Raw genomic sequence first — 22,397 nt, forward strand, 5'->3', positions numbered from 1 at the left:
CATGAAAAAATGATCACTATAACAAACTATTATACCATCCCAGTAATACATTTCTCTTTTTTTCTGTTTAGCCTCCAAAATCACCATAAGGTACACTTCAGAGGATGATATTTATGAGTGTAAATGAAGTGTAATCTTGTACAGTCCCGATATTCCTGAGATGTATCATTAATTGAAACCAAACCACCAAAGAATACCAGTATCCACAATCTAGTATTCAGATCCATATAAAAGTAACTGCCTTTACTAGGATTTGAACCTTAGAATACTCAACTTCGAAATCAGCTGATTTGCGATGACGAGTTCACCACTAGATCAACCCGGTTGGCTGGTAACACCTACAGTAACATCCCAATAACACTTACTTTTTATTTTAATGAAAATCTAATTAACAATCATTACTGTATCTTATTTGAAAAATAACTATTTTAGTAACATTTATCAGTCGCAATCGCATTTCTTTCATGTTTCTATTTACATTTATATTTCTTAAAATAATTTTTCATATCTAAATTAGTTAAAAGGTTCTTTATTAGCAGATGCCTAGATTCCTTCTACTCTATGATCTTTCCAAGTTTCAAATAATATGGCCTTCTCAAGGCCAGATAGTTCCTTTTTATTTGTTCCAGATATATTCTTCTCTGTTAAAGAGAAAGTTAAAAACAGTCAAGTGCTATTCTGGTCTCTTTGCTGACTACTGTATATCACTGTGGTAAAATGAAGCATTTAACAGCATTATCTTCCTACTCTCTTTGAAGCATAGCCTTTAGATAAAAAAAAAATACCCATTTTAGAAAAAAAAAAAATAAGTTTCGTTCATGTAATACTGTTTGTGTAATTTTGTTTTTATCAAAACTGGGTAAACTAAAGAAATTATGAAAGCATTAGTAAAGGTATTCTAAATTTTATTGTTTGATATATATATTGTCAATTGATATATATTGTAAGAAATAACTGTAGTCATATTGACCCAAGATCTTGTCCCCCATCTTAAAGTTCAATCAGATCTTGATGGTGGATATATTAAGAATTAGGAAGTATACAAAAAAAAATTACTTTTTCTTAAAAGTTCAATATTAAAAAATATTGTACATAATCACTTCTAAAGAGCGTTTCATAAAGGAACAGAAATAATTTTAAGATATGCTTTACGAATGAAAATAAAAGAAATAAACATAGTTAACCTAAAGGCTGTTTTTTTTTTTTTTTAATTTAAATAAAATATTTCATCCTAATTTCTATACAAACAGTTAAGTAAGACTATTTGGAATATAAATATAAGGAAAAATTCATGGTTTGATCTGTAAAAATCTCACAATTTCCAATGGTTACCAAGAAAATTGTTAAAAGTCAAAAATATTTGAGTAAAAAAGAACTATACCTCATTTAAAGTTTGGAATAAATTTACAAAAATAAATTGACTGTAAACAAATAAAATTTACAGAGAAAAAAAACTGGTTTAAAAATGGTAACTTGTTATAATGTTTAATGGTTAAAATTTGTTCTTAGAAGATTAATACAAGCTAAATAAGTCAACCAAAAATGAAAAAGGTGTAAGAAATTTGGATTTCAGTAATTTTTTTTAAGAAAAAATTTAATTTAGTACTTCAAAACAAACATTTTTTGAAATGTTTTTTTCCTTTTTCAACTGTAAATAAAATGTCCTCTATTACTTTCCCAAATTCTCTAATCTCTCCAAAATTCCCTGAGGGGGCTCTCTGTAATGTATTACAGTTTTGTATAACTTTAATGGCATTGTAAATTTCCATCACTCTTAAATGAATAAGCTATGCACACGCTTTACTTATGATAAAAAAAAAAGTATTTTTTGGTACAAACAAATAGATACATAATCTATAATGATTGTAATCTAAATCAGTGTTTCAACTGCTGTAATTATGGTCATTACTAAAATATGTACACACAGAATTGCTTGCAGGGACTTATGCTAGTAATCGTCATGGTAAAGAAAACAGTAATAGAAACATTAAAAATGTATTGTATCAGTTTCAATAATAAATATCTTGAGAAAAGATCGACTGATTACCTAGCTGATGATAAAGTCAAATGCAAGACTTATAACTGCATAGAAGCATACAAAACACTAATATATTTAGTCCATGTTCAACAATCAAGAATATAGTGTATATATATATATATAAGCAATGAAGAAGGAGATGAATTGATTTCAACAAATGAGCATGCTGTCGGTGAGGAAGTTTTTGAAAAATTATCCAATGTTATTTGTCTAACCAACGAAAATGGTATGTTTTTTTTTTTATTAACACAGGAGTTTGAAACAAAACGTTGTTAAATTAGAAGCACTTACTGTGTACTGATGTTTGATTAAGCAAAAAAAAATAATGTTATTTATATAAATGGTTATACTTTAAATACATACAAAACCAGACTAAATAAAGTAGTGTGGTGATTTATATTAATTGCAACAATGAACATATATAACCAATGAAAACTTAGGTAGAGTTATTTACTTACTATGCAATATTATTATATATAAAAATGTATTAACCATAAGTGCTTTATACAGATGTTGTGATTATAAAAAGGAAATCTTTATTACGGAAATGTGTAACTACTTGACAGATAATAAACACATAAAGAATCATATAATATTAGGTGATTTCAACATTAATATAAACAAAATTATTTTTTATTGAATTTTTAACTTTTATGAATTGGGATTTGAATCTTTATTTCCATAAGTACTGGAATCAGAAGTAATTTTTGAAGAATGATGCACAGACAATGCTTTTATTAAAAGCTCTTTTAACTTAGCTTAGGAAGATGTATTTTTTGTAGATGTTGTAAATGTAATATTGCATTATTAATTGAACTAAAAAATCCTGATTGTAAAATATTATCTTATGCTGATGACACAGTTACAATGTTATGGAAATAGCAACTACAAACTGAACAGTTACAGCACAGTTAGAAATTGTTAAAGCAACTTACTGAATTAAAAGACTAGTTAGACTCCAATAAATTAGCTCTAAATGTAAGCAAATCTTGTCATAAAATTGTTCATGAATTGAAAATTGATACTGCGTTACAACTTTACAACAATTGAAGGAGGCAGATAAACCAAAATGACTTGATTACTGCAACTGGCTTCTCAAAAACATTGTTAGTGGACAGACAACTCAATGTCGTATTTCATGTCAGACGAGGCATGATTTCATTTATCCAACCATGTTAATTCGCAAAACATGAACTGAAGGTGAACATTACATGAGAAATCAATGCAATTGACAACAACATTTTGCATCAGACTGCTCTCAATATGAACAGTCAAGCACAAAAGTGCATCAATGCTCAAAGTGGTCATTATGAACACCTTTTGTAACAATAAGGTAAATAAATACAACATATAAATTATGTTTTGTATTTTTCTTTTTTTATTTATCCATATCATTCATAAAATTTCATTCCAGCATTATGGGTTCGGTTTTATGTTGCTAACCTGTATATATGGTATGTAGTATGATTTGGTCAATACAAATCTAATGCGGGAAACAAGAGATCTGTGTGTATGACACTAATTGATCAGATATGTTTGGGCCTCAGTAATGAAAGGTTGTAGTTATATTGTTTATTTACTTTATATTAAATAAGTTGTTGATAATACTACGCCTGTGGGTCATCCTTAACTTAACCATTTTAAACTTACGATTCATTTTTCTTCCATTTTATAAAAAAGATTTTTTTTAAATAGTGCAATAAATATTTTGGATAGATATTAACAAGACTGTATAAAAGACAGTTTTAATATGGGTTACTCAATTGCATTTATAATTACATTTTTCTATGTAACAATACAATTTATTAATTTTTTCACTTATGAAAAAATAAGTTAGCATTTCCTGCAAATATTTAATTTGGAAGTACTAAAATTTATTAGAAATTTTTAATATTTTAATAAACACAACTTGTAACATTCTGCATATCATTCAATTGGCTACTGATAAAAAAAAGAGAATGAAGGCAATGTATGAAATACAAACAGCTGTAAAAAAGTACAATTTTTGTGGCATCCAGTAACATAGTAATATAGCAGAATGGTTTAGAGTGAAGTAGCTGAGCAAGTGAAAGCAGCCAATTACATGTTCTCTTAACTACTTAATTGCAAACATAAAAGAATTCTCCTCACTATTATTTTACACTGTTTTATCACTTGACCTTAATTCTTTTCAGAAAAATTAATTTGAACAGTTTTTAATCTACTTCAATCCTAACCTTTATGCATGTACAAGAAGTAAAATAAAAGAAAACCTGGTTTTTTCTTTATACACGAAGATAATGATCAATGAAACACACTTTTTTTTTATAATATACACAAAGAATTATAATGGACTAACATAATACACTATAGAAAAATAATAAGATTACTTACTATCATTCAATTTATTGCCTTTTATGTGAATGTGTAAATGCATAAAATACAAATGTATTCTTCTGATGATCAGGTCATGATCTAATAATATTGGTTTAAAAAAACTATAATTTGAGAAATTAATTACTAAGATGTGTTATTTAAACCCATTTGACACCAGACATTTTTTCAAAACCGTAAGTACCAAGCATCATAACAGTGCTTGCAAAAGGTGCTAACCTGGTTTTTTTTATAATTTTAAGATTTTTTAAAATCATAATTTTATTATTTATTCATCAATAATTTATTTTGTTCATAAAAGATATATGAAATAATCTAACATTGTGTGAAAGGCAATCTTATTCTTGACATGTACAAAACCGTTTCTAACTTTATTAACATAATATAAACTGTATGACTTTTTATCAAAAAATTATTCTCAAAAATTGATTATATTACTCAAGTCTCAGCTGAGAGGTTCCACTAAACATATTCAATGAAAGTATACTTTCTAATAACTGCTTAAGTGAAACATTCAGCGAAAATCTATGTTTATGCATTTAAACATAGATGAAAATAACTCCAAAAAATCTGATGTCAGCAGATTATGCATTACGTTTGATGTCCAGAAAAAAGGCATTGGCACCCTAAAGGTTAATATATTTTAAAAGCTAAAATTCTTAACAATAATAACATAAATTACAATAAGATTCCTGTATACATGAATGCCACAGTCTGAAACTTAAATACTGTCCAATAAGAGTAAATTTCATTTTTTTATAAGTATAATAAAAAAATTATTAAATATAGAATAACAAATGCTAACACATTATACATAATAAAATAAAATCCCTAGCTATTACTATCAAAATATTAAGTAACATAACATATGTAAATGCAATAACTGTTTAAAATGGACAGAACATAATACATTAAATAATATTAATCAGTAATAAAACCCACATCAATATAAGTTAACAAAATATACGTTGTTTACTTAACCTAACCAAGATCATTTATTAAATCCTAAAAAAGCCCCTAACATTCTGAATAAAGCTGCACCCTAAAAATTATGTAAAAAAAATTACTCATGAAATAATTTTATAAAGAAAGGTCTACACAAAAAACAAATGAACAGTTTATCAGTTACATGTCTTTCTCCGACCATCATTGTATAATCAAGATTTTTCAATATTATTACCTTGAAGAGAGAATAAATCTAACCAAAAGATGAGATTAAAAGTTTGCAAGCCTGCACTAGATTTAAAATAGTGGCTAGTATCTCTAACTGAACAGATGGATTACTCTACTGACTGAGATACAGAGCCAACTACAGGGAACTTTTTTGCATTAATTATTTTCTAAAGATTTATCGCCAACTATTGACGGTAATCAACAAATTAAAACAATAAAATCATGCATGGTACAACAACTGTGTAAAGTATAAGTTAAACAAAAGTGTACCAAATTCTGTTATGTCAAAAAGTTTGCTGTCATGGTTATGACACCAATGTGTGAACATAATTTTTATGTATAAGGTAAGGAAGTTCTTATTATTTTACCAACAAAATTTATCTGTATAAAGAAAGATTACACAATACTTTCTCAAGATTCATCTTCCTTTTCAACACCACTGATGTGAGTAATTGACATTTGTTAACATAACATTACTTCAGACATTATTTTAATTATGTTATAGCAATTTTTTTAATGCTGCTTATAATCAGAACAATGATAGTTTTAAAGAATATTGTTGACAGTTAATGCTTCAAATTACATCAAAAAATTAATGCGAGAAGAAAAAAATTAAATTAATTAATGATGTGGATTAACAGATGTTATAACTCTTTTAGTAAAGTTCTAAGTAATTAATTGACAAAATTATCATACCTCCAGTACAAAAAAGTAATCATACCAAGTTAAAACAAATGTTTTCTAACACTTCATAAAGAATTGTAAAATTAGAATTCATTTTACAATTTAAATTTATATACTGCAATAAGTTTATATGCTGCATAGTTAATTGCAATAAATAATGTTGTTAAAGATCTATTTGAAAGCAAAAAATAAATGATTATATTAATAAAAATATCTTTCTGAAACTAATTAAGTAATCTGTACTTGTAGTTATAAGTAGTAGCAGTCATACTTTGTATGCCAAAATCAGAGTTACAATTCTTTCTTGAGTATATTGTAAAGTCATTTTCAAGGTAATGACTTACACGTTATAGAACTACTCGCACAGGAATTGAACACTTGTTGGACAGAAGATCAAGCAGTTAACTGACTACATTATATATGCAACATGCCATAACTACATGTTTATTTTTTTCTGAATTAATGAAACCATCAATTTGTGAAATTCAGACAGTAACAAATTATAACACTCCAAAGAAGAAACTAATCAAGATTTATTCACAAAACAGAGATCTGGAATTGATCCTCTCACAGTTTTTTTTTACAAAAGTTGTTTACAAAATAATTTAGATTACAAAAAGACTACAGAATAGATTACTAAAAACACAAATGCAAATGAACTGCAATGAAAGGTTTAATCCAAAATTTAGGTGAGAAATTTTTCAATTTAACTGTTACTATCCATTACCCAAACTTACTAAGAAACTCTACAGAAATTGTGCCACACTACCCAAAACCAACAAGCAGGCTGACAAACAGTATTGGTACAAAATTACAAGAGTCCACATTTTACAACTGTTGCTTGTGTTTTTTGGGAGAAACTGGATGTACAGTACTAATAAGTAACTCCAGTCTGTTTAGAATGTTGATAGTGTTCTTGAGTATTTATTTACAAGTGATAATGAAATGAAAGAAGCTATCAAGAGTGATAATGTAGACTGGTGGCAAATGAATATAACAAAGGTATCTCTTAAGCTCATGAATCTTTGGGATTCACGCACTGCAGAAGACTAAGATTAAGTATGAGTAGTTTAGACCCACTGGGTTGTTCTAGTGGTGAATGCATCTTCCCAAATCAGCTGATTAGGAAGTCGAGAGTTCCAGCATTCAAGTCCTAGTAAAGGAAGTTGCCTTTATACAATTTGAAAACTAGATCAGATATCGGTGTTGTTTGGTGGTTGGGTTTCAATTAACCACACATCTCAGGAATAGTCGAACTGAGACTACACAAGCCTACACTTCATTTACACTCACACGTATCATCCTCTGAAGTAATACCTGAATGGTAATTCCCAGAGGCTAAACAGAAAAAGAAGAAGTACAAATAGTTTAAATATGAAAAACATTTTGCAATAACTTAAATATTAAACACTTTCATGATCAGACCCTTTTAAAATAAACTTCCTTGTCTTAAAAAAATCCTTGTTATCATAAAATGATTTTTTATTCATTTCAGCAACAAACAAATACAAAAAGATTGCCTACAGTGAATCAACTATGGTCACAATTCTATCAACTTTATGTGTAAATATACAACTTTCTGACTATGACAATTACATTATTAATAAATGATTGCAATCTTTACACCTATTTTATGGATTAGTACCTTCTTTTTATCAGCTTAATAACCAATAAAATGATGATACACAAACTTTTTTTCCTGTTTAGCCTTTGGGAATCACAGTCAGGTATTACTTCAGAGGATGATATGTATGGGTGTAAGTGTAAGTGAGTGCAGTCTTGTACAGTCTCGGATCAATCATTTCTAAGATATGTGGTTAATTGAAACCCAACCACCAAAGAATACCGATATCCACGATCAAGTATTTAAATCCATATAAAAGCAGGATTTTGAACAACAGGATTTTGATCAAACCAGGATTTGAACAACTCTTGACTTAGAAATCAGCTGATTTGCGAAGATGCATTCACCACTAGACTAACCCGATGGGTTGATGGTACACAAATTAAGTTTATTTTTCAGAACAATATAGGCCTAGTTAATTTCTATTACCACCACTAATCTCATTTCTTTCTACACAAAACAGCATTAAGAAATTGCAGCTAATAACCAACCATCCTTCACTAACCACATCTATTCTACCTATACTATGGCAAAACTTTTATTTTTTAAAAATACTGTTGTATAAGATAAAAAATAGTACAATTTGATGTTTAGTATTCTATTCTGAATATTAGAGATTTTGAATAAATATATGATTTCTTTGGAGTGTTTTTATTTAGAGAGGGAGGGAGATTATTATTTTACTCACAATTAATCAATGGTATATAAAAGGACAACATTTAGGGATCACAAAGCCAAAGTTGAGCTGTATTTTTCTACAACAGTCAAGGACCAAGCAGAAGAACGTTAGTAATAACTCGATTATCAACTAGTTTGAACAAATTACATCAGTTAATAAAATGGTTCCAAAATCACTCATTCAGTTTTATCTTATTTAAATTTACGTTTAATTATTGTATTTTATTATGCAAATCCCAATTTATTTTCCAGTTTAAATGATTCCCTGTTAAGCAGAATGTGTTTACTTGATCTAAGTGTTTTCACATTTTGTGCTCCACAAATAAAGAGCTTTTGGAAATGCTTAATTCTGTGCAGCAATGAAAATTAAATATAAATGCGGGAAGGTATGGCTCATTTATCAAAACTTGAAATTTCAGAAAATCTAATAAAATTATGTAAGATCTTTATAAAAAGTACTAGCACTAACAACATTACATAATTTTATTTATTTATTTTGGGTGAGATAATACATGAAATATGCTAATTTCAAATGTGAACCACATCTACAACAATCAGTATACCAATCTGTAGTAAAATGACTGATTTTATGAATTACACATGATTTTATTGAATTCTTGTTTATTTATGATCCTGTTCCCAATTATTATTATAATCACAAATAATCCAGTTTTCCATTTCATAAAAATCTAGAGATGAAGACATGGTATAAAAATTAATAGTAATTAGCTTACAGCAAATTGGGCAATGCAAAATGTTTATAATTACATGTAATAAAAAATCTATCAGAAATCTTTATCAAACCTGTATGTATTCACTACAAGAAAGATCAATAGTGTTTAACATGAAGGACAGATACTTATCATGTGATAAAAAAACACCACCAAACATTAAAAATATCTTGAGTGAAACTGATGAGCAAGAAGTGATTTATAAACCGCTTTTAAAAAATAAATAATTTTCTACTAAAAACAAAATGGCACTTAGACCGTTTTACCATAACGGAATAGAATACAAAACTTCTTTATTTTTAAAATATTAAAAAATTTAATGGTCATATAGTCTTATAAGAGTTAATTACAACATACAGTGCAACTACTATTTAAAAATGATCACACAGTATCAAAGCTAAAACTTAACTAAACCGTTTTCTCTAATTATTTTCAAATAGAGAGATTAAAATAATTATGAAAAAATCAATAACAGTAACAATAAAAAGCAGAGCTTAATATTTAATTTTTATACAAAATAATAATTAAAGCTCTCAATCAATAAATAAATAAAAACACAACATACCTTTAAATGCTGAATAATTTTTTTAATATTTTCTTTTTTTTAAGAAAAAAAAATACTTTTTAACAACAAAAAACCCAAAATTGTATGTTTTCCACAATAGTATACCAGTAAAATATTTTTACATAACTAAATAATACATAAAGTTCATTACTTTAAAAAGAGTAATAAAAAAGAACAACTCAACTAGGTACATAACACAGATAAGGTATTTACAGAGAATAAGATTATAAAATTATAGTCACAAATAATTTAAAAAAAACACTTTAAATTTTAACGGCTTATTTTTTATTTTACTTCTTTTAAATTAAGTCCTTTTGTAGAACTAATTGCACTGTTTGAGACAGCATTAAGCCTAATGTCATTTACCATAAGAAAACAAGGTTTTAAAATGCAACAAGGGTAATTGAAATTACCTTTAATAAATCACTGCTACTTTCCTGTAATAATATTTAACAATGGATTGTAAAATCATTCATATGGTTATATCTTATCTAAATAAGAGTCCTTTACTCTTAGAAATATTGTCCGTGTTATACTTAACAAGCCATGATCTTAAAATCTACGTATATAGATAGAATATCCTTAAATAATACATAAATAGATAAAAAATAATTTCTACTCTGTTATACAGTTATATAACACAAAACATTGCATTAGTTGCAAGACCTAATAATGCTAATATTTTAACTTGTTGGCCGTTCAAAGGAAAGTATTACATCCATTTTAATCACAAGAATGAGAAATTTTTAGGTTTTTATTTTTCTACACGACTTGAAGAAAGAAACTTTGTTAAAGTATAACCGAACATAATAAAATGTTTCATTTTTCATACATATTATTCCAGTAAAAGTTAAAAGTAATACATAATAAATAATCTCTATCAAAATCATTATTAACTTGGCAATATATATGCATTTTAAATGCTATGTTATTAGAAATATAGGTACTTACGTATTAACGCCACCGCAGCTACAGCTTTATTTAAAAACAAAATAGTCAATCGGATTTTGGTGGAAAATGGGCCGAAACAGATTCAAAACAGAATATAAATGGTTATTTATATTTATTTATTTTATAAATATAATTTAACCAAGCTTAACCTATGCTCGCTTCACTCGCTAACCTTGACTAATTGGTTAAATTATATTTATAAAATAAATATTTATTTATTTATGTTAAACTCTATATCGGTCCACTTTCCACCGAAATCCGATTGACTACTTTGTTTTTAAATAAAGCTGTAGCTGCAGTGGCGTTAATACGTAAGTACCGAAATATATATCTAATTAAACAAAGACATGTTTAACAATCATAAAATCACAGTGGACTAGATATGTGGCTTTTAATTAAATTAATAATTAAAATGAAATAAAATTCAACTTAAGATGCTCTATTAAAAAAATATTTTTTTAGCAAATACCAGTCTTAAAATGTAGTGTTGCTATTTGTAGCTAAGGGTTTCTGACATATCGCACATCTCATGCAAGCGTCACAAATAAAAAAAAATTATTTTTCGTTTTACAACATAATAATGTACTAAGTAAGGTGTCCTATGACTGAGCTATATAGTATTAAGTTTAATTCTAGCATTCACCGGTAGTTGGCGTTAGTGTCTCTCTTTGTCAGGACATGTTTGATATTAATGCCCAGGCAAAACAGTCACATTTAGTACTTGTTACAGTGAAGTGTTACCAGTTTCCAAAGAAAACAGTTGTATTTCAAGTTACTACACTTTTCTTGGTAAGTAACCCTTACCACTTTTCTTGGTAACTTCCCTTTGAACAATGTTTAATTTATTAAACATTGAATATGAATTAAACATATTGAATATGTTTAATTTATTACAGAATTGTTTTGGGTTAATAATGTGTTCTTGGGAATGTTATCGTTGTAATTCATAATAACATCCAATGAACACAAAATAATTTTGTATTAATACTGTGTTTTTTGGAATTCTAATAATAAGTTTGTTATTATGCTCCATTATACACCGAATTATCTGAGTTAATACTATAATCTTGGGAAATTTATTATCTTATTTCATAAGAGGCCTTACTTAAACCAATTATGTTTGATTTAATACTGTATTCATCTGGCTATGGAAATTATAAAAGTATTATTAATGTACACTACTAAGTGTAACTGAGCTTTATTATCATAACAAAATGGTATATATGCTCTGTTTACATATCCATGCAACTGTTGTACAATGATGTTAAAATACAAGAAATGGAGTTCAATTCTATGCAAATTATTTAAAAAACAAAAACTAATAAACAACTAAACAATGCTTACTACTTCACAATTAATGATAATAGAACACGTGTTTGTAAATATTTTTTTAAAGTAACATTGGACATTAATGATAGAGTAATCAACACTGCAATAAAGAAGCGGCTACCAACAAGTACTGTTTCTGAGGATATGCATGGAAAACATCTAAATTATCTAAAAGTGGATGATGAAATTAAGAATGGCATTCAGGAACACATAAATTCCATACCAAAGATCAAGAGTCATTACCTTCATAAGCAGACAACTAAAGATTTCATTGAGGATGGAAAAACTATCACTGATGTGCATGATGATTATGAAAGTATGTTTAAAGAAAACTGAATACTTGCTGGTACAAATCACATGCATACAGATATATTTTATAATGAATTTAATATATATTTTTATATTCCATGAAAAGATCAATATAATCTTTAAAACAGCAGTGACAAGGAAAAAGAAAAAACTAAAAAACAATTTGAATATCATCAAAGAGAGAAGTTATCTAGAATAGAGAAACATAATGATAAAGAAAGACATAGTGGGAACCAGTTAGTTGTTTGCTATGACATACAAGCTGTTTTCCAAACGCCGAAAAGCAAAATTAAATACTATGAATTTTACTATAACAGATATTGGACATGATGAAACATTTTGCTACGTATGTCATGAAGACGTTGGCGATAAAGGAGTTATGGAAGTACACATATATATTTTAAAGTATTTACAATGTAAAGTAGAAAAATTTAATTCAGATGATTAATTTAATTCACACAGTTGTCACTGGAAATCTGTATGATTTCCAGTGACAACTGTATGGCTCAACAGAAAAATAGCTAAGTCCATCTAAACCTAAAATTAAAATAACTATAACTTTCCTGAACTAATGTCATGAAAACTACATTTCGTTTTGTGTTTTGTTCCACGTTATTAATAATACTCTTTTGTAAGCAGTACAAAAATATAAAATTAAAGTATTACTCAGAATTTCTTAATAGTTGGTCATAAACAAAGTGAAGGAGATACCACTCATACAGTAATAGAAAAACAGGTGGGATATTCTTCCTGAATGATTTTTTAACCATTATTATGATTTTCATTTTTCACTAAAAAGTTTGATTTTGTTTTGTTAGTTGTCTCGAGCAGTGAAGAATGGCCCCTCATTTACATACCCAACAAATTCATTACATAATTCGAATAGCAAAGAAAAAGAAATTACCTTATAATGTGACCGAATTTTTCCAAGTTATGTAAGGATTTCATGGATGTTAAACAACTAGCACTGATTTTTGGAAATAGGTTTAACAATACTAACAATGAAGAAGTATCGATAAATGAAATTTGAGTACTAAAAGTTGAAAAAAGTGAACCATTTAAAGTTTTATTACAAATATTCGTTTTTTGATGATAAGTTTAAGTCAATTATTTTTAGGAAAATCACAAAAATGTGAAAATGTTATTGTTTTACCAAATCTAAAAAAAATGTATACAAAATAAAAGTACTTCTCAATGAGAATAAAGGGTACTTACATATTAACGCCACCGCAGCTACAGTTTTATTTAAAAACATAGTAGTCAGTCGGATTTCGGTGGAAAATGGGCCGATATAGAGTGTAACATAGATTCAAAACAGTCTCTTTACTAATTTTAATAAATGGTTATTTATATTAATTTATTTTATAAATATAATTTAACCAAACTTAACCTTCGCTTGCTAACCTTGACTAATTAACAGGAGTGTTTTAAATATTTAAATAATAAATAATTGTAATAATTACTGAATTTATTAAATAAATACTCATAAAATTAACACTGTAATTTTTTGAGTATCTATTCATATTTAATAAGTATTAAATGTTACATATTAAATGTAACATATTAGATGTGGCCATGACTCCAACTGCTATCATCCCTTATATTTAGTGAAATCATTACAGCACAAAGTCATATTTAATACAAAATAAGCATTTTTTTTCTAGTGTTTCTTTCCAACACAATTAAATAAATTAAAACAGTAATTAACTAATTAAATTAGAAGTATAGGAGCATGTTTTTGCTGGCCTTCAAAACAGATTATCATCTTTAATCGTTCATCAATAAAGTTCCAGATTCAAATTCCAATCAGACAGGCCTGGCAGTTTTTCTCAAGCTACAAATTAGCTTATTTCATAACCTCTAGTACACTGGCGTCAGGAATGGCATTCAGCAATAAAAATCCTACCTAAATTCAGGACATAAAAAGAAGAAAAATTTAATATGTTTGCAGGAAAGTGTATAAATTACCAGTTTTCTTTTTAATTAGTTTATTCACCCAAAATGTAAGTTTATTTTCTTGCCATGGTCACTCTACTGTCGAGGTAATTTTCTGTTACAACAATCAAAAAAAGCATATGCAGTAAGTGCTCTTCTGCCTTTTTTCCATTATTATAATGAATATAATTCACTATATTTTTCATCAGTTCAAAATATACCATAGCTTAATGTAGTCTATTGAATAATATGGTCAAGATAAAGTTAATTAGACTAATGTAACACCCAGGTAAGGCAAAACTACTGACACAGATATTTTTATAAATCTTGATTTAATAATTGCAGGATTTACTAACAAACTCAGCAGAGAATTACTGAATCTACATTTTAACGTCAAAATAATCCTGATCAATTTACTTCATTCATTCTAGAAAATAAATTTGTGTATATATCCAGTTCCAAACCAGATCTAATTCAACTTACAACAGGCCCAGTTTTAATTTCAACTTCTTTAAAAGCTAATAGAATGCTTTTACTTAATGAAACTGTCTTAACACCTGCCAGTATTCAAAAATTCCACAAATAAAAGGACCTAACATGTTAACAAAATAAAACATAGCAGTACTATAATACTGACAAACAACTCAAATAATAACTCTTTACTAAAAATAACAGTCTCTACTAAACAACTAAAAAAACAAATGTGGATTTTATTCTGAAAAAAGGGAAGAAATAAAATTCCTTAAGCAAACAAATATCCAAAAACAGAAGAAACCCAAAGGAAAAAATTAAATAAAGGGGGTTTCTAAAAAAAAAAAAAAAGTTAGAAAATTTTTGATAAAAGTACATCAGTTCTGAAGACAATCTACACTGCATATTATGTCAAAATATATATTTACAGTCTACAGTTGGATATAGAAAGAAGGAGAGCAAGGATTCAAACTACAATATAAAGTAGTGAATTTCTTTAGTGTACTTTTTTAAATTTTCATAAAATCTCTTAATATAAATTTTCATGTAACTGGACAAGACAACAGAAACTTGATCATCTTTTAGTTTTTTAATTCAATCATCAAACAAGTTAATATAATTAAACACAAAAAATAGAAGAACAAATACCAGTCTTTCAAAGCCCACTATGTATTCTGTATACCTATGTTTTTTTTATTTTTTTATCTTGCCACACAGGCTTGATGCTTTGTGCGAGTGAAATGAAAATATAATTATTTGCGTTTGAAAATTTCCTGCCTAACCTTGTGGTTCAAAAAGCGGGACCTCTAGATGAAAGGCTGACACCTACCACTCCATCATGGAGCTCAGCAAATTCCCTTCTTATGATTCAGTCGTGGGCATAAGGGAATAATAAAAAAGACTACTAATACAGAACTGAAATATTCAGACATGACAAGGGACTAATTTTTTCTATCCTGACATCATGGAATTTGTGATTTGTAGAACTTTTTTTTTCCCCTCTATAAGTCAAAAATTATTAATAAAAAATAAACACTGTGGATACTTGAGAGAGTGTTACATCCAACTTCATTATTATAAAAGGCTTTGTTAATAAATAACAGACAAAAATCAGAAACAATTAACAAATGAATGATTACAGATTAATAACAAAAATATGTAAAGCGAAGACTTTGAAGTATAAATATTGGTAATGCTGTAAATGATTACTGTAATGTGATTTAGTTAATTAGAACAAATTAAGGAATGGATTATTATTGTGTAACAATGTAAAAACAAAGAAAAAATTAAAAGTTGAATAAAACATATCACACTGAAATAAAAACCCACAACACAGCATTTACTCCCAATTAAGTATAAAATAATAAACAAGGAATGTTTTCTACATTCTCTGTATTTTTACTAACAATTATATAACCTGAAGAAACAAAACCATTTACTCTTACTTAACTCACAGCATGGTATCAGAACCATGTTGACAATGAATTTATTAACATAACTAACATTTTTATTTACACCACTACTACAAACACAAATAATCTCATACACCTTACATACTAATGTACAATTTATGACAAAAATAAAATTGATAAAAAAATTAGCTTTTGTAGCAAACACAATAACAATAATAATACTATTACAAAAATAAATGGTTACATTGCAATGCAAAATAGTACAGTAATGAATTCAATATCTTTTGAATAGAATAAATACACATATATTAGCATATTTCTTTCACAAACATATTTAAATGGCAAAACTTCTTGCAGAGTAATATGTTTTGCAAGTCCATAAAATTTATATATTCTTCCAATTCACTTATGGCCAAAGTCTTGCAATGTAATAATTAAACAATTTAGCAACCAACTGGAAAGAAACCTTACGTTAAAAAAAAATAAATACAGGAAAAGCATGACTTTTACTTTCTTGCTGTAGACAGACAGAGTAAGTGAGAATATAAATCCTTTCTGAATAGGTTTTTTTTAGAACTTCTGAAACATCAATCAAAGAAAACCAATATGTTGCTGTCAATAAAAAAATAAGTGGACAGACTAATAACAAAAGATTCCTCCAGCAAATTTACTGTACATTTTTTTTTTTTTCATTTTTTCAAAAGCTTAAAATATTTTGGCTGCAAGAACGGTTATGTATGTCTTGTAAGAGCATTTACAGCGAAACGTCATATTCTTCACTCGATTTCTCTTCTGAATGATTCAATCCTTGGTAGTTTGTAAAAAATAGAGATAAATATACTATCACTATGGTGTGATATCAGACATGTAGGACTGGAAAATTAGAGCCTAAACAAAAAAAGACATTTGTACACCTCAGAATACTCCTAAGTAACATAAATAGTTTTATCATTGACTGACAGATAGCATAAGAAGAGGTGAAAGCTTGTAATTCACCTTGTAAACATGAATACCAGACAATGGGGACTTGTAACACATGAAAATTGCATGCGTTAAAAAAATACTGCAGCCAACATCTATAGCTTAATATAGTATAAACTTTCTTAATCAAGCTAAATAGGAAGCAGTCAGCTCAGATACCAAAATCTTTAGGTAATACTTTTAACATTAAGCAAATGCAAGTTAGAAGGAACTGAAATAGATAAAGCTAAATTACTGGGAGCTAAGTTAAGTTACTCCTTATTGAATGCTTTCTTATGTTCTTAATAATTAATTTCACAAAATTCTAAATTAATTTCAGTTACCTGTCATTATACCAGAAATTATATATATATATATATATATATAGACGTAAATAAACGTCGATTTTAAACAAATAAAGGTTAAGTTTAATAATCAATATATCTTCAATTCTCTCTAGAAATAGTTTATAACTAAAACATAAGATTCCTTAAATATCCACAAATAAAAATTTACAAAAATTCACTAACTACTTAAATATTCACAATTATAAGTCAATGTTTTATATTTATATAAATATGACATAATAATTAAAAATAATGGACTAATTATACATATTTTTCATTTATATAATAAATATATAACAATAAATAACAATTCTTATATAACTCTTTATAATGTGATAATTTGCTAAAATTCATATTTTTATAAAAAGTTAATATATATGTAATAAAAAAAAGCAACAAGAATATTACTTAGTGTACATAATAATAAATAGCATCATTTACAATACATATGAGACAAGAGTGTAGAATCATTAAAAGAAAATACTATAGTTTGTTAAATGTCAGAAAATATTTTAAATCACAAAAAAAAATTATTTATACATATCACCAGTACATGAGGTCAAATAATTAACAAACAAAAAAATAAAAGTAATTTCAAAAAAAAAATAAAGGTAATGTTATGTACTTACAAATTTCAGTGGGAAGTAGGGGGAGCACTATGTCTAATGTATAAAAAAAACAACAATGTAACTCAGTATCATAATTAATAACATACAATTTAAAATCTATCAACTGGATTTACTATACCATATGTACATTAAAATGAGCATAATGAGTTCATGTATACATAAACACGACTCACAACGCATGAGCACACCATGTGTCAAATAGATGATTATGATCTTACTCTAATGAAATATAAGTGATGTGCAAGGAAAAACCATCCATCTGGCATTTGATGTTGCATAATACATACTTGATAAAAACTTAATTTAAAATAAATAAAAAATAATTCAATTTAATTACATAACTTAGAATAAAGGTTAATTTATATTTACTTTAAACATTTATTTAAAATAAAAACTGATACTTATTTATAAATATAAATTTCTTTTCTTATTCTTATTCTTATTAAAAAAATTCTTTTAGACTACCAGTAATTAGTCATTTTTTACTAAAATTCTTTACTAATCAAATTCCAAACATTCTACAATACTCCAGTCAAATACATACCTTATTTCCGTACCCCTCCCCCAAAACAAAAATAAACATAAACAAAAACAAAAATAAAGGATTGTCCTAGAGAAATAAAAACCATAAATTCCAAATATGCATTATACTGAATTTAATTTATAAGCTAACAAGAAATTACAATTTAACACATAATTGAAATTACCATATGAGAATAGGACAAAATACAAATATATACCAGTACAACTAATGGACAAGTTTTCAGCAATGCACAAATAAAAATAATTTTAAAAATACAATTACACACACTAAAAAACATTTTCTCTAATGAAAAATGACATGGGGCCTAATCTCTACATAAATCTGAATTTAAAGTTATCTGGACATTTATAGAACTAGTTAACACAAAATATCACAAAAATGACGCAGTTTTAGTGATATACTCTTAAATTCACTTTGCATCATGCCATTTCTCACCTAGATTACTTTCATTTAACAAATCCACTTTCAAACAGTCAACATGCAGGAATTAGCACACATATCACACAGAAAACAACACCTACAAAATGAATGTTACAGAAATTTCACCTTATTTGAAAACCCTTTAAGCTACCGAGAAACAAGATCAATAGAAGAAAGCAATGTTGAATCAAGATGAAAATTCCTGTATTAAATCCTATTTCATGTCAATTTATATATTCATTTTGAATGAATTTTATACAGAAATAAAATTATATCTCTTTTAATTTATCTAACTCAAACATACATTTGAAAAAAAATTATATTTACATAAAAATACTTTAAATAATTGTTATTTTGCAGAGAAAAATTAATTTATATGTAATAATTACCATATTATATATTGTGCCAATATTGCAAGTAGACTCAGGTAATTAGGCTTAAAGAATCCATCAATAAAACGTAGTTCAATTTATCACAGAATATAATTTAATCTGCAGAAGATTAGAATAATAATTGCACTTATTTTAATGTAGACTAATGTTTAAATCAATAAATATTAAAATAAAAATTAAATTCCACAAATCCATTACACAAACATTACCTTTACAAATAGCTCTTATATTAATGTAAGTGCAGCTGTTGTATAACACTACGTTTTTCTACATAAAGATCAAGCCAACTGGGATCTAATGCTGTCCAAAAGTCACCATCAGCTGCCTCTAAACCCCATTTATTCTTAATTATTTCCATATAAATAGAATAACAGAATGATGTAACAGAATAAAACAAGAATGAACATAAACAGAATGATGTAACACTTTCTAACTGGTTCATCAAACAATAGCAAACGAGCAAGTACAATGCAGGTAGTAAACTCAAGTAAGGGACTAGTACTAGAGCCATCAAACTCACTGTATAAAAGGCATAACAAGGATGACCACTGCCTTAGTAGGAATGATTCATTACCAATATGATAAGATGTTTTCTAATTGAATTCAATCTGCTTAATTGAGGATAGAAATATGAAAAAAAAGAAAGGCATGTACTATCACTACATGATGAAGGAACACTGTTTTATGGTAAAAATTGAATTATAATTCACTAAAAATCCTGAAAACTACTAAAATACAAATCAATCAATCAACATAGTTAATAAAATATATATTACATATGTATTAAATTAAGTAATGGTAATATAATTTCCAAATGTAACAGCTTATATATAAGTATACTGCTGGTACAATTTTATCTTTTTATGAATGAAATAGATCAATAATTTTTTAGGCTAAAGAATTAATTTTACTGATAAAATAAGAAATTATATTATCACGAATCAGAACAAAAATTAATTGATTTTATTCTTTTACTAATGCTTAATAGAATAATGTATTTTATTACAGAATCTGACACTTTTAAAATTGTCAATGTACTTACAAATGACTTCAATGTCCACTAAATACACATGATAAAAAAAATATATATATGGGCTCAATTGATTCGTATTCCGGAACCGCTTTTGGACTTCGCGCCTCCACGTGATGAGTCTGGATAGCCAGCAGTATGGCAAAACGCAGCTGGTGAACTAAATCGAATCCCTCCCTGGATAACATCCAGGGTTGTAATCTGGAGTCTTCAGACTCCACATGAGTTGACAACTCTGACAGTCACTATGGAAGGTTTTTTGAGAAAGAATCCACCATCTGGCGATGACCAGACCAGCATTCGGATTTGGTGGGCAGCCGCTCAGAAGATAATAATGACGAATCGGAGCATTGGGATTCAGACCCTGGAGAAGTTTTGCAGAACAAATTATCACCTTAAAACTAATTATGGATATGTACAAGTTGCGACGCAAGGGCTTAATCATTACATTTGTGGATTTCAAGAAGGCATATGACAGTATCCATAGACCATCTACGCTTAGGATTCTGAGGAATTTTGGGCTGCACCCAAAACTGGTGAAAATGTTGGAGCTGACAATGACGGGCATCCGGTCGAAGGTGAAGTTCAGGGGGGAGATATTGTCGGAACCTTTTGACATAAAAACTGGTCTCAGGCAAGGAAACAGATTGTCACCATTGCTGTTTAATTGTGCATTAGACTACATATTGCAACATTGGTACTAACAAAATCCAGAGAAAGTAAAAATTGGAAGTAAATTTAACAACGTAAGCCTTAACTGCCTTGGCTTCGCAGACGATCTAGCGTTCCTTGCAGAAACAGAGGAAGAGGCTGAACACCAGATAGAATCATTGGCCTCTATCGCAGCGAAAATTGGACTTCAGATCTAATACGAGAAGACAGAAGCAATGTTCACTAGAAAGACACAGCGGAAACATTTGGAAATCAATGGTCGCTGAATTAAAATAGTATCAAAATTTAAATATTTGGGTGAATCCATCACATGGAATCTAAACGAGAAAATAGCCTGGCAGGAAAGAGCACACAGACTAGCAATGGCAGAAGTAGTCACACGAAACACCTATAACAAGAAATGCATCTCCAAACAAGCCAAGATAAGACACTATAATACGGTGATCAAACCGGTAGTAATGTATGGGAGTGAAACACTAGGTCAAATCAAGATAGCATCAAGAACTGAAAAATTAGCCAAAATAGAAAGAAGGATCGTAAGGACCTGTATTGGCGGGGTAAACTTGGTGTAAGGAAAGTGGAGATTACTCCCAAACCATAAAATCTATGAGGTTGTTACACCAATTACAGAAGAAATAAGAAAGAAGAGAATAAAATTCTTTGGCCACCTCTTGCGTTTGGAGGAATCAAGGAAAAGTAAACAACTCTTAGAAAGATTGCTAAAGCTAAAAACGCAACCAGTATGGCTCACTGAGGTGCTTCAGGACATCAAAGAAACAGGCATTGCACTGCAAGATTTCAGAAAAGAATCTGGATATTATAACAACTTGCCCGGTGTTAAATTTGCAGAAAAGCCTAAAAAGAAAACGGGAACGGTTTGGACAGAGGAACGGAATAGGGATTTTTCCAGGAAAATGAATTATTATTGGAAGATAAGAAAGACTAAACATAAATGACTAATTGGTCCTTCCGGGCCATAACAAAAAAAATATATATATATATATATATATATATCATTTATGCATGTTCACATCAGACATTTAATGACATTTAGCACAATATAAATCGATGAGCACATTTCAGCTTTGCATTTGTTTCACCAAATCATCCCAGCAGGTACAATGTTTTTT

The 22,397-nt window shown here is 27.9% G+C and overlaps 1 protein-coding gene across 3 annotated transcripts in view; it reads right to left on the bottom strand.

Annotated features, from left to right (window-relative positions):
* Positions 1 to 9,273: 9,273 nt before the first annotated feature.
* The window catches only part of Snx27 (sorting nexin 27), a 93,331-nt gene continuing 80,207 nt past the window's right edge, over positions 9,274 to 22,397 (bottom strand). The window contains exon 11 of one of the 3 annotated variants that reach the window (XR_012755773.1): positions 9,274 to 14,361. The gene's annotated coding sequence lies outside the window, so the exon portion shown is untranslated. Of the gene's footprint in view, positions 14,362 to 16,251; positions 17,162 to 19,449; positions 19,665 to 22,397 lie in introns of those variants that run through there. The other 2 variants (XR_012755774.1, XR_012755776.1) reach the window with 2 other exon arrangements.

The sequence above is a fragment of the Lycorma delicatula genome, chromosome 1 (assembly GCF_047948215.1).
Source record: "Lycorma delicatula isolate Av1 chromosome 1, ASM4794821v1, whole genome shotgun sequence".
Taxonomy (NCBI): domain Eukaryota; kingdom Metazoa; phylum Arthropoda; class Insecta; order Hemiptera; family Fulgoridae; genus Lycorma; species Lycorma delicatula.